We start from the raw sequence: 14,506 nt of genomic DNA, 5'->3' as shown, positions 1-14,506 counted from the left end.
GCAGGAAAATATGGCGAGAAAATGCATTGCAAAGCAGTTTTTGAGGCAGGAATTCCAGCATGTGTTGAAAATATGCGCAAAGCTTCGGCATCTTGGCTCAGACTTTAAACATACCCACTGCAAAAAGACACAATTCGTAATTTACGCCCTTACCAAGGAAATCCTATATGCAGAGGCACAGTATTGCAAAAATATAAATCAGAAACAGAATGGATGAAATATCTTTGTAGGTTTGAAGATGCTTCGATGATTTAACACTTTGTTTCTCAACTTTGAAATTTACGACATGGCGAGCTGAGCAGTGCTGCTTTCAATGAAAAAACATTTTTTCAAAAAAACTTGGCTGTACTGTGTTTAGAATGACAGTCTAGGCCATTTCCTGTACATTTTGACTCAACTCACAGTTAAGATAAGTCTGTACCATCAGCACCTAAGGAGACATTAACCCTCTCCAAGCTTTAACAGAAAGGTAACAGTAGATTGATAGTGATAGTGAAACTCAGGAACGTGATACTGCTATTTACAGTAAAAGCCACTTGCAATGGTATGTAATTGTGTCTTTGTGTGATGTATGATGCCGCCTAAAATCAGCAGAAGCACAATCACTTCGATGTTGTCAACACATGGTTCACATCAGGATGTCATCTGACACAGAGGTTTGTGTACTGTGCACACAGAGAACTAATTGTAGTTTTCTTAACAAATCCCCTCATATATCAGATATAATTAGGTGTTTTGCTGTGATTATTGTCAGACATGGGCCCACTGAGGCAAATTCCTAACGATGACATGGCAAAAAAGTATTGAATCCTTGATCTTAATATTACACTTATGTTTCTAGTTGTATTTAATTGTTTTTTTTTCTTTGCATACTTGTCCAGGCTCTCGGTTGCTTAAATTTAAACTCCTACTGGGTGGAGTTTGGACAGAATTATCCTGCTCCGAATGTCTGGGAACGTTTCTAGTTGGCTGATTTGGGGGGAGACAGTCAGGCATTATAGACAGGGAAATATACTGAGGTTTTTCGTTTCAGCAAAGGTCTTTAGGACCTGGTAATTAGGTTGTAGTCTGTGTCCCCTCAAGCTTATTATGTATCATTACTCCTTAGTCAGCAGCCTGTGTCTATGATCTTCACTGGACTCTATGCCTTATGCTCGTAAAGAACATATTGATTTTTACAATTAATGTGAATAAATGTCTTCATATTTGCACTGTAAGTTTCTTTGGCTAAGCATACCCTCTCTGCCACATTCATCTACTGTAAAGGGAATTGTTTTGTGATTGTAAGTGTATTAGTAGTAGAGCTTTGTGAGTCTGGGCCTTGGACAACATCTGCTATTCAAAAGGTCACATATTTATCATCACGCTCTGTGATCCCATTAGACATTTCCTTTGGAGGAAGTATTTACAAAGTGTGCAGCTGGATGAGACTAAAATATATATTCATATATGAAAATCTATATAAAATTTCACATATATGTAAAACTGCACACTTGATTTAAATGTAACTGTAACAGTTTGTACTCCAGACCAGGGTATTCGAGTGGCCCGTCACTAATTTGAAAATTTATAAATACATTAAAAACTTTTGCCAATCTACAACTCCAACTCCAAAAACAACGGGATGGTGTGTAAAATGAAAAAAATAAAATAAAATAAAAATAAAACAGAATGCAATGACTTGCAAATTTCATAACCCCATTTTTAATTTACCATAAAACACAGAAAGCACATGAAATACTTAAACTGAGGTTTAACGTTAAAAATAATACTAACAATAGGATAATTTTGAATTTGATGGCACCAACAAGTCTGAAAACAGTTGAACAGCGATGTTTACCATTACATCCCTTCTACTTTTAACAACAGTCCATAAACATCTGGGAACTGAGGAGAGACCAGTGTCTGGTCCCATTTTTGTCTAGTATAAGATTCTCACTGCTCAAGCCTGAGACTTCTTAAAACTTGAAGCATAAATAGTGTTGTAATAGATGTAGTAACAGGTTTGCAAGGTCTTTCCTGACATCATCACCTGGAACTGGGGCATGTTGTGTTAAACCTTGTATATACCTTTCACTCTTACCTGACTGTGTATATTTCTTCTATCTTTACTATTTTGATTTTTTAAATTTTACTTCTGCACAGTTTTCATGGAGTACCCATAATTTTATTGTACATGAACAATGACAATTAAGGGCTGTTCTATTCTACCTTAAAAATAATTTATATATTCGGATAAAATAATAATGTAGAAAATAATGTGCTGGTGACACCTTTTTGCTACCTGGAGCAAAGACAATTCGGTTTATTGCGTTAAATTTTGAGAATCCGTGTTGAAGTGTCACGATTTACCACTATTGACACGCAGAGGGAGACAACGTAACAGTTTGTTACTTTTTTACAATTGTAGGCCTGCACTGCCCTCTGCAGGTACAAGCAAAAACTACACGGCCATGTTTTAGAAAAACAGAGACGCTCATCAGTGAGGATAAAAAAGTTTCAGATTTGGCTGAAAGCGTGAATGTGTTACCAAATGTTCATTTTAGGTTCTGAAGCACTTACAGTAAATGTAAAAATGTAATGAATGTTAAACAGTAAATTACATGAACAAATGTCTTGCCATATCTAAAATGTTAGTGTCTATTGACTGAACAGGATGACAATTTTATATCATTAAGGCCATTTTCTCTGAAATAGACCTATTATGGTAATTAAAGTGCTTACAAATGCTTACTAAGAGTTTCTTTTCCTTATGTCTTCGGGATCTGACTGAAGAGTGATCACGTGGGTTCATTACTGTAAAGTGGGGAAATAGCATGCATGGAGGATTTTTTCTCTCTCCTTATAACATTTTCCTGCTCCTCACCAATTAAGTCATGAGTCATATTCTCCCAATTACAAGTTAGGAAGGATATAATAGTTAGAAATTACAGGTTAAAACTGACTACCCACCTTGGATGATGATGAGTTAATTTAGCTACAGAAATGTTTGGTATATCTGCAGAATCTGTGAGTAATTCACCCAACAACATTCTGAATATTAAAAAAAATTATATCACCACCTGATTTGGTTATTGGACGTGCAATGCATTTAATGTAATTCAATAATTGCATATTTACCAATTTATGGTTACTGCAGAATAAAAAGATTATTAGACTTTAATTAGCTTTGAAGAATTGTTCCAGTATTTTGATTGTCAGCCATGAGTCGTTGTTGTTGCGATGGAGACGAATTACAACTACAACTGTAGCCTCGAGCAATCGAGCCCACCCATCCAGGTATGCAGTGTGTGTATATGTGTGTGTGTGTATGTGCAGACATCTATATCTGATCGTCCGTGTGTGTGGTCTGGCACTGAACCAGTTATCAGAGGTAAATTAACACAGTCATTTTCAACTTTATGTTTTCTAATGTTTCATTTCTCTCCCTCTCTTTCTCGCTCTCTGCTTCCCTTGCTTGCTCATTCCACCTCTGCCTCTCATTCTCAGACACTGACTCAGCGTGGCTGTCAGTCTCAGTCTGTCTGGCAGGCTTTTCTTTCAATCAATCAGTCAGTCAGTCAGTTTGACTGTCTGTTTATGTCTTTGATCTCTCCTTGCTATCGGCCTCATGGGTAGCATGTTATTTTCTTTTGGCTTTTGAGCTTTTTTAAAAATTTATTATAAAACATACAGACAACATTACACAATTCCACATTAGAAATGCAAATAAAACCAGAATAAAATCAACTACTGTCAGTAAAATCTGCCTCATAGTACTAACTCTGCTTGTAATATTCATAAATATCGTTTATGAAGTACAGAAAAAAAACTGCTATCCCTTTTAAGGTAATACTACAGAATGGATCTTTAAAGCAGCAAATTGTCCCACAACATGTAATCACTGGTGTCACACACATTAATGTCACTTGACACCCTGAGTTAATGTGTTATGCTTTGTTTTAAACTAGTGCTTGATTTACAGGTCGATCACGAGCACAGAATCCAAGACACAAAAGAAACAGAACAAACATAATCATCCGACATATATGATTCTTACAAAAGTGAACTTGTATTGTTTTCACACATAACATGAAACACTATGGCAACTGCATTTCTATAGTAAAAATAAACTGTCAACATCAATAAGAAAAATTTGACTAGACATTAAATGAAAAACACTTCTGTTTGAATGGAGTCTTACATATACCTGCAGTATAAGTAATTGTTACTGTGAAGGCTTGTTTTCTGGCTTGAATATTGAACTGCTGCCTGTTGCTGAGGGGAGCCGTCCTACTGCTGTCTGACTCAAGTTTGAATCTACACAAAGTTAGGATTCCTCTATCAGCTGGCGTGAGTGTGGCTATGGCAAAAGGCTGCGGAGAATAAATAAATCTGTTTCAGCTCTGTTGACACCGATACCACCTCATGCCCGCATTTAATTTAGATCTAAGCTCCTGGGGTGCTGGTGTCGCAAACTGGTTGTGCAGGCTAAATGTAGTGGCCTAGGTTTGATTCTGATGCAAGGCCCTTGTTGTGTGTCTTACGCCAGCGGTCCCCAACACCCGGGCCACGGACTGGTACCGGTCTGTGAGTCGTTTGGTACCGGGCCGCGAGAGTTGAAGCTCGATTATTTTTTAAATCGTTTTTATCGTTAACTCAGTTTCCCTGTGTCTTTTCCTGTGTGTTATTAATAAATCTTCTTTTTTTGGTACAGGTACTAGTTTTATTTTGTTGTATTTATCTGCGACACCTTAAAGGCCGGTCTGTGAAAATATTGTCGGACATAAATCGCTCCATGGCGCAAAAAAGGTTGGGGACCGCTGCCTTACACCACCCCCAGTGTCTCTCTTTCTCTGTTTTCCTGTCTCTTTTTCACGGCACTACTGACTTAGGGTGAAAAGTCCCCCAAAGTCTGGTTTTGCCAGTAGTTTCTTCCTGTTAAAAGGGAGTTCTTCCTTCCCACTGTTGCCACGTGTTTGCTCACTGGGGGTTGTGAGATCGTTGGCCTTTCTTTGTCTTGTTTGCTTAACTGTATAAAGTTCCTTGAAGTGACTGCTGTTGTGATTGGGCTCTATATAAATAAAACTGAATTGAATTGAACAGAATCATCACCTTACAAAGACACCAGCCAGTGACATAAGATGACTATAGGCCTTAATTTTGTACTGACTAGTGTGGGGGGCGTTTTTTTTAGGTGATTTTGCAGAAGAACTTCACTTTGTAGGTGCAGTTGTTGGTTAGAAATGCCAACTGAACATCAGTGACAGGAAAGATTAACAGTAACTTTGACCAAAGTCATTTTTCCTTTGTTAAAAGTAATTGTGCCTGCATCTATCCATGAATGAATCAAACATATAACATCCTGTACCCTAGTAGTATAACCCCCACCAAAAAAAAAAAAATTAATTAGTAAGACACGGAGCCTAGTGGCTCAAAAAGATAACAAATATGACAAGTGTCAGGAATGAAATCGACATCTTCTCTTCACGTTTCTCTTTTAAAAGCTTTAAAACAAAATGCACGTGCTTTGGTACGTGACTTATTCTCCGAGTCAGCTGCAGCATTCTTTCGTGAAAGTTGTAAATCTTTTTAAAAGTGTGGACTCTCCACCCGGGACTGTCTCTCTCTCCTTGTTTTTCTTTGTTTCTCCAGTCGAACGGAGGTCTTCTGCTCTGCACTGGCATCGCTCCAGAAGAGGGGGATTACTGTTAAACATGTATAATCTCTCCTGTTTCCTCCATCAGACCAGGCCCATCTGATGGGAGCTGGTGTTTAGAAGGGGCTCCACAGGACGAGATACTCTTTAACTGTAATCTCTCTAATCTCGCTTCTTACTGCAGGCCGGGGTCCCACAGGACTGTCATCTTTACATTTTGTAACTCACTGTCATATTTCTTCTAAAGCCATTTGACAGAGCCTGTATTTTTAGTTGAGAAAATATAATCATTTTTTTTCAAATGCAAACTCATAAAAAGTAATTATGGTATTTTTTTTCAATGCAGTGTATACTTAATGACAATAAATCTTCAGTTAATAGGTTTGGGGAGTTTTGCAAAAAAGGTCACACAAGCTGTTTAGGCACTTTTTAGAGGCTTTGTGTCTTTTCTAATGAAGCGTCTGTTGTATTTAGCTATAAAAATGCATTATCTATAAAACAGACTGTTTACAATTCAAATAAATGCTTCTGATTCTGATGCATTATTTGAAAAAAATGTAAATTTATTTCATAAATCGCTCTGTTACAGTAAAATGAAATATGCACATTAAGTAATTAATGGTGCTTAAGATGTCAGGATACAAATGGTGTTTACAAATGCTAACTAGATGTATATATATTTATCTAAAGGTAAATTAATTTAAGGTTTTTTTTCCATCTAATTCGTTTTTGCACATTTACATTTTCTATTCTAGAGAGGATGAAACTGAGGGTCAGATGTTTATCTATATATGTCTGTGAATGTGTTTCCCAGCATTTTCCCATCAAAAGCTGAATCCTGTAATCTGACAGTTTATCAGTCTGTATGACCGTGCATTACTTTGCATTTGTATAATCATACCTGCCAGTTAGACCTTGAAAGAAAGGCGACTACAAGTTTGAGGGTGTCTTTGACTGTGTGAGGACAATCTTCTCAGGAACGGTCAAATATCTACAATTATTTACCTTCTTTTCCCAGTAAACGTGTGTGAATGTGCGTCAGTACCTCCATGTTTCCCAGGAGAACACTGAATCCTGTAAATCTGACATTTCTCTTCCTGGTGTTGGTCCCAGGAGGATCAGCGGGAGATTCCACCTTTCCCACATTGCTCCTTGATCCACCTGACTCCTCCTCGCCTCAGCCGTAAGCCTGGCTTTTGTACCCATCTGTGTGCAGCGCTCAGTTTGTTTGTACATCCAGACATCAGGGTGAGAATGTGCGACAGTCCCACAAAATTGAGAACCAGGAGCTCACATTCCCACAAGGGAATAAATGTGTCTTGAAACACATTCATAAAGAAGCTCGAGCAGGATATATGTGTAATTACAGTGAGGGGTTCAATATTAATCCCTAAATAAGCAACTCAACTTAGAAAAAAAAAAATCTCAGGAAAAAAATGATATTATCTTAAGGTCAAGGAATGTACGAACTATGAAAAGAAAGAAAAAGGAAAAAGCTGAAAAAACAAGAAAGCCCCCTAAAAAACTTAATGTTTGAGATCGCTTCCTGAAATAGGTCCCAGAAAAAGAAACAATTAAACCTGTTTGATGTTCTCTGTGAGTCCAAAAAAAATGAAAGAACAGAAAACGGAAAAGGAAAGAAATGTTTTGGATGAAAAAAATCTTTCTTTCATGATGGAAATAACACTTTATGACAGAAATATCACCCATTCTTGCGAAATTCTGCAACAGAACACACACCAAGACAAATAATTGATGAACTGATCAACTGAAACTATTTTGACATTTAATCTGTTGATATTTTTTTATTTGCAAAGTCCTAAATTTTCCGTTATTTTAGCTTTTCACTTCACTGAATTGTGTCTTTTTTGATGGTCATTCTTTGGTACAAAAAGGTCCTTTAAGGGTCATATTAATCACTTATGAATTTAACTGAAATTTAACTGAGTGAAAAGCTCAGATTGTCCGGCGCAGGCAGAAACTTGTCTGATCTTTCAGTTCTGCGACAGATCAGCATTTTTGTAAATGTGTGTTGGGTTTTTTTGACAATAGAAATACAATTCTGTTAAAAACAAGCAAGATTACCACCATGAGGACTTAACAAAATAACAACAAAACAGATAACAAAGGCAAAAAAACAGTAAGTGAAAAAAGGAGGGAACCAAAGAAAATATGAGCACGCAGACACACACAGCGAGGATGATCTATGACCGCAATCCTCGTCTGAACATGCAGGAAAAGTGAGGTTTTCAGATGCTGTAATTTACGCAGATTCAGATTCTGATCCTGATCCAGATCCAGATCATTTTGGCAGAATATGGGACCACCTGCACTTCAGCTCATGTGAGCAACTTCCAAACTCCTGAGAGGAAAGACATGAATCTGGTATTTTACAAAAGCGTGAGATCTGAGCCCAGCACCAGCTCTCAGTGCTCCTCTGACACTCTGATATCTCCAGTGTGTTTGTAGACGTGTCTGTTACTGGGTAGAGGTATTCAGAGGATTTGAAATAACTGTCAGTGCAATGGAATCAATCAATGCATATTGGAGGCTGTCAGCGGGATTGAAAGAATGCATGTGCAAAGCAGGTGTCGGAGTAAAGATGCAATGAGTGGAAGTAGTGATGATGGAGGAGCTTAAATACCTGGGGGCAACCATCGAAAGCGACGGACAGCACACAAGAAAAAGGAACGCAGTGAGGGTGGAGTGGGTGGAGTGTCGGGGTGATTTGTGGCAGAAGGATAGCAGTAAGATTTACAAGATAGTAGCGAGACTGTGATGTATGGTTTGGAGAGAGCAGCATCCACAAAACACAGGAGGCCGAGCTGGAGGTGGCAGATTTGAAGATGCTTAAATCTGGGAGAGACCAGGATTAGAAATGAGTAGATCAAAGGGACAGTTCAGGTCGGGTGGTTTGGAGACAAGGTTAGAGAAGAGATGGTTTGGACATGTCTGCAAATGTCCAGACCATCTCAACTCTGTGGATATATGCCAGGTAAGAAGAAGACCACAGAAAAGGTTTGTGGATCTAGTGAAGGAGGACATGCAGAGGGCTGTTGTGACAGAAGAGGCGATAGGCGATAGAGATAGAGGCAGATGATCTGCTGTGACGACCCCTAAAGAGAGCAGCTCTGGCTTATTGATGTATGAATCTCAGCCCTCTATAATGTTGGTAGTATAGAGAATAAAGCACCTTGTCTGGCACAAATAGGAGAAAGATTTTATTATGATGACTTAAAGGTACAAAATAATAATAGTCTATTAATATAAACTATTATTATTCATGTTAGAGCAGATAAAATATGATATAATGGACTGAATAAAATCCAGACGCGTGCAAGGGGGGTTGGAGGAGCTGGGTGAAGCTAAATTGCTATGAAATTATAAGTCTAAAATATTAAATGGCAAATGTGGGACTATTCGGCCTGTTGAGAGTAACGTCTGAAGAATTTATGTCACATCTCTACTGCTCTGTCTTTTTTTCCGGTTACTTCAGTACAGTTTATGGAAGCTAACATCTAGCACTCAGTTAAACAATAGCAGAAAAACCCCCAACACACTTGCTGGTTGGTGAAAATCACATTAAAATATACATAAAAGTCTACAAAAGTAGACTTGTGTATATGAAATTTTACAATAGTATTTGCAATATGAACACTCTCGTCTCTCTTGACTTTATAAATTGCATGCACATTTTGCAGCTATACCAATTTCACTTTTTTCCCCCCTTTGCTTAATCGTTGTGGGTTTGAAGACCATTAATCTAACAGCTGGAGATGTTTTATTTTATTTATTTATTAAAATGCCAAAGAAAATCACTTAGAGCTTGTGGGGGCCTTGCTGATTTAAAAAACAAAAAACAAAACGCTGGGCAAATCTCGACTGACAGGTCATCCATTTAAAGTTGCCACATCAGTAGCGACTTACGCAGACACATCTGTGCACAGTTTGATTGGCACAGATGTTGACCGTGCGTCTTTGAAGTGCAGGGTGTGACGGGGTGCGTCCTTTGAAGCTGCTGCGAGTGAGTGTTGGAAGCAGACGCTGGACAATCACAGGAGAGGGAATAGCTGCATGGGTGACCGGCGGGCACTGACCCTTCCAACCATTTCCACACAAGGCTGAGAGTCACTCAACGGGGGGAGACACTGACTAAATCTGCTGATCTTTGATCCTGGTTTCAGACGCTCTCGCACGCTCAAACACACCCAACGGACAAAATAAGTAAGATTGTGACTATCTGATGATGAGTGCCAGAAAACAGTCAAATTGTGTACTTCTTAATCCTACAGGATACAACTGATGCCAAAAAACTGTTTGAAAATACAGTGCGACCCTCTGGCAATTGCACACACTCACTTACACAAACTCACACACACAAACATCAGATCTGATGATTCAGATTCAACTTGGAGTGGGTGTCATCTGCTGTGCCCATTCACAGCCACAGCAATGAAAACAAAATGCTAAATCTGAAGGATCCGTGCTGTCAGTCTGATTAAAAAAATGGTCTCTTTTCATTTCAAGGTGTGTAAACAACCAGGGAATCTTGGACTAATTTGTTGAACATAGTTACAGTTGTCAAGGTAAAACCTGCCCCATTTGAAGCTCCTCTTTCTGAAGTGTTTATGTTGGAAGTGGTTGATTCCTCTCCCTCTGGCGTATTATGGCTAGACAGGGTCGATTGTCAATAACTGTCACCCACAGAGGAGAGGAAGAAACGGGGCTCATTTGCCTTTGCCTGCCGTGTAATTAGCCCTAAAACAAAATGCTTTGTGCTGAAATGCAGAAACGGGCACCCCTGCCAAGCAAACATAACATCACCTGGCCAAAGAAAACATCGATGTGTGGCATGATGGAACATAATCACCTTTTTCCTACTCACGAGGCATGCAAATAGTGCAGATCTCCAATGCAAAAGCGCTATTACGAGCTAATTAAAAAAGACCTGAATTATGAAATCCATTCTGCAATGTTGTCTCCTGGTGTGTACTGGTTTGTCCAGACACAGCGAGGGAAAAAAAATCCACCTGTTCCCCCCAGGGCTCAATGCTAAACAAGCCCTCCTGAAAGGAGGAGAGGCCTGCAATCCAAACTGGTAACAGATATATGTGAATATTAAAAGCACTTCATTTTACCCCCTCCCGTATACAAACCCCCCCAAAAAACAATTGCGCCATTGTGCTTGGTGCCAAGTTGTGTTTTCCTCGGTGGTTATTACTCATGGGAGTGATAAATGCAGCCCTCTAAGTGGCTTCCCTCTGGATTTCCCGCAAACAGGACATCTCTGCCAGATTCTTCCATGCTTACTCGATCAGCGAAACACACCTACAACAATTTACACATGCAGCGTTAATGCTTTGATAGTAGTTGTTATATGCTGTGCTCCGGTTGTTGAACTTCAGATAGATGATGTGTTAATTCTGACTTGCAAGGTTTTTATTCTGTTATAAAAAAAAATAATAACAACATAGACGGTGCAGACGTTGCGGTCCTTGAAATGTTTAACTCTTTAATTCTGACTTCATTACACAGCAATCAAACACCATAACAGCTAATCAACGCAAACCAGAGAGATCACAATGATTCCACCTGCCTTACTTCACAGGATCATAATTAAGCATCCAGTCAGTCATAACTCCAGAAAACAGTGGCAGGATTGTTCAGCAACATCACCACAAGGAATTTAACCCCATTTACACAGACAAATCACTGAAATCCCCACCAAATAAAACAAATCCAAGAGTGGCTTTTCATTATTGTGATGCCACAAGACTGTTTTTAAATAATTATTTCAACCACCAGGCTGTCGGACGTAAATTATGAGCAGCCGAGCAATTTGCATCTCCAGCGAGTGGAATAATATTGAGGTTAGTGAGCTGTTGTTGGACAAATGAGTTAAGGGATGCCTAACCTAAGTTTTGAGCTGATGTGTCTACGTGACGGCTATATTCGTTTCTTTCACAAATATTCAGTATTTCATTTCAATCCAGACCAAAAAATTCACTTTGAATTTAATTAAGACTTCACTTTGTTATTCCCGAATTTAACTGGATATCTTTTGAATTTGAAGCAGCCTGATTCATAAATAAATACCTGTGCAACAATTTGCATTCTTTTTCACAATTTAAATATTACGGTAATTCTCGATAACAACATCATATCTGACTGGATATCACTATAATGGCACATAATATGCATGGGCACATGAGCATCGGTATCATTATAATAATACTAATAATAATAATAATAACACATGTCTGCATTGGCAAAAAATAATAGTATAATAATGTAATTTAAAATTTTAATTCCTTCTCATTTTAAAGTTACAGTCTCTAAAATTTCACCATTAGACGCTCTTGTTGTTTCGCCAGTTTGTTGCTAGCTGTGCAGAAACGGGAGGTCTGCACGTCTAATCTGCTCACAATAAGTAACTGTGACAATATCAGGAATACACAAGCATGTTTATTGTTACTAATTAATGGATAGTTACTGTAGGCTACATCTCAAAAGCCAGTGTTGAAGTTCTGATTTAACACTGAATACAACCAACTGAGCAGCAAATAAGGTGTGTGTATCTGTGACAGAGTGATAATCAGTGATGACACATTTTCAATCTAAACTAACCTAAATCAAACTTGTCTGTCTTCTACTGGTCTACTGATGGCTATCTTAGCTTGGATCTTATAGGACCTGTTTGCTCAAGCCTTCTTCGAGCTTGTCAGCAAGCACAGGAAACTCCTCCCGTCTTCTCTTACCCCACTTTTGTCTCCTACTCACTCTCCCCATCCATCACCATCACCGCTGCCTTCCCCGCCTCACTCACCTCCCCTAACGCCAGTTTGATTTATGGGCTAGCTGTGCTACCTGGCCCAAGACGACAGGCTATTTCCATTACTGCTGGGATTCTCTGTAATAATGGGATCTGAAGTAATGGCATAGCACGAAGGCCAGCTGTCTTGTCCCAGCTGAGCAACAACAACAGACCTCCAGAGAGCGAAAATATTCATACACTTTGCTCGAACACTTGATGTTGTTGCATTTATCGGTGGAAACACGTGTTTTCAACTATGTTCTACCTCGAGCGATGCACTGTTTTGTAATCTCGATCTATAATTTATGTTTGAGTCATAAAATTCAAATCCACCACACACAGTTGCTTACGCAGGCAAGCAGCTAGCAACTTGTTCACATCTGCCCAGAACAATTCGCTTCTGCATACAAACATATAAACAACATGGCAGTTCTTGGAATATATTTAAAATGTGTGTAAGAGGGTGTGAGTGATCCCAGAGGAGTGACTCCGACCTGAGAGACTTTCATGGCTCCACCTCCACTGAAACGTCGCGTCTGTCAGCAGAACAGACAAAGTGTCCGGCCTCTTTGATTCTGGGCTCAGAGTTGTTTTTGAATCTCCTGGGTCAGCATTGCATCACTTCCCCTCTGAGGTAGTCTCAGACGAAAAGTGTCACTCGCTTGTTTTTATCTAAGTCGCTCTGACAAAGGCAAGTTCACACATTACTTGAAAGCTTGGTGCCTCTAACAGTTTGATGAAGGGTTGCCTAAAATGACTTTAGCTTTAAAGTTCAAGAGACAGCGCTGCTTTTTTTCCACACGGATGTTGTTGTGGAAACCAGAATAATTATTTATTAAGGCAAATACTTTTTCATGTCACAGTAACTTTAATTGGAAATGAAAGAAAAAGGCTTTAAAAATACATGATTTTCAGGAGAGGTTTTTAAAGAAGCTTTAGCCACCTGGATGCTGGCAATGTGTTGATAAGCACTTACATAGTGCAGAAGCCAGTTGATGACGAATAAGACTGCACAGCTGACTATGCTTATCAGACATACAAGCACAATGACAAACTTCTCTCTTAGCTTCAAAATCAATTTAAAGGACTGGTAAGTCATCCTTTGAGTTTACTTAATAGAACGATATACACATAAATATACATTGATTATGTATTCCAACAAATTGATGCATTCCTATAAGCTTAGAATTGTTCCATCAAAAAATATGTAGGTGTGGGCACCACTTTGCGGAAAACACCTTGTTGACCCACAATCTTGAATGCAGTGACCAAGATGGACACTTTGCCTAATAGCTTTAGAAGCAATTGCATGTAGCTTGAGACTGGCCACAAAAGCAGTATGCCAAAGGCGGAGGAGATTAGAAAATGTAGTTGGGAAGGACAGGGACAACACAACCAGCATCTGGATACAATCTCATACTCTTCCTCACCTAAAGCCTCATGTCCTCCCATCAGGGCTCCAACGCCAACAAAAACGTGCACAAATATGTTTATTTATTCTCAAGACGGTCACATTTACTTACTGTCAGCAGATTAATAAAACACAGTGCTTCTGTCTCCAGACAACTGCCAAGAACTGGCTAAACAACAACAGCTGGTTATATGCTAACATTATGCTAGCTAATGTTAGCCTAAAGGGCCCAAAAACACGCTTTTATTTGCCAAGTATCCAAGTCCAACAATATCAGAGCTAGTTAAATAAAAGTTTCCCTGTCACCTGCTAATAGCAGCTAACAGTGGTAAAAACAGCAGTGCTTACTGACAGAAAGTTCAGGAAAGCCTCAACCAATCAACTCGTCATCGCCGTCATCAGTTAGAAGTGAGCTTCAGCGACTCATCGAGTCATATCAGACTCCTTTCACAAAGTTTTACAGCTTTCTCCAGAGTAAATAGGTCAGCAGACTGGCAGCCCACATTCACTACAAATGTACGGTAGCCAGAGTTGTTTGTCCTACAGCAGCCACTGTAGCTAGGTTTTAAATAAGGACAGATCATTGGAAGGAACTGAACAGAGTTTTTGATATACAAAATTTTAGTATTTGGTGATTACACTC

This window comes from Astatotilapia calliptera, chromosome 19 (genome assembly GCF_964374335.1).
Source record: "Astatotilapia calliptera chromosome 19, fAstCal68.1, whole genome shotgun sequence".
Lineage (NCBI taxonomy): Eukaryota > Metazoa > Chordata > Actinopteri > Cichliformes > Cichlidae > Astatotilapia > Astatotilapia calliptera.
The sequence above is the reverse complement of the archived record's forward strand: the minus strand, read 5'-3'. Positions refer to the sequence as shown.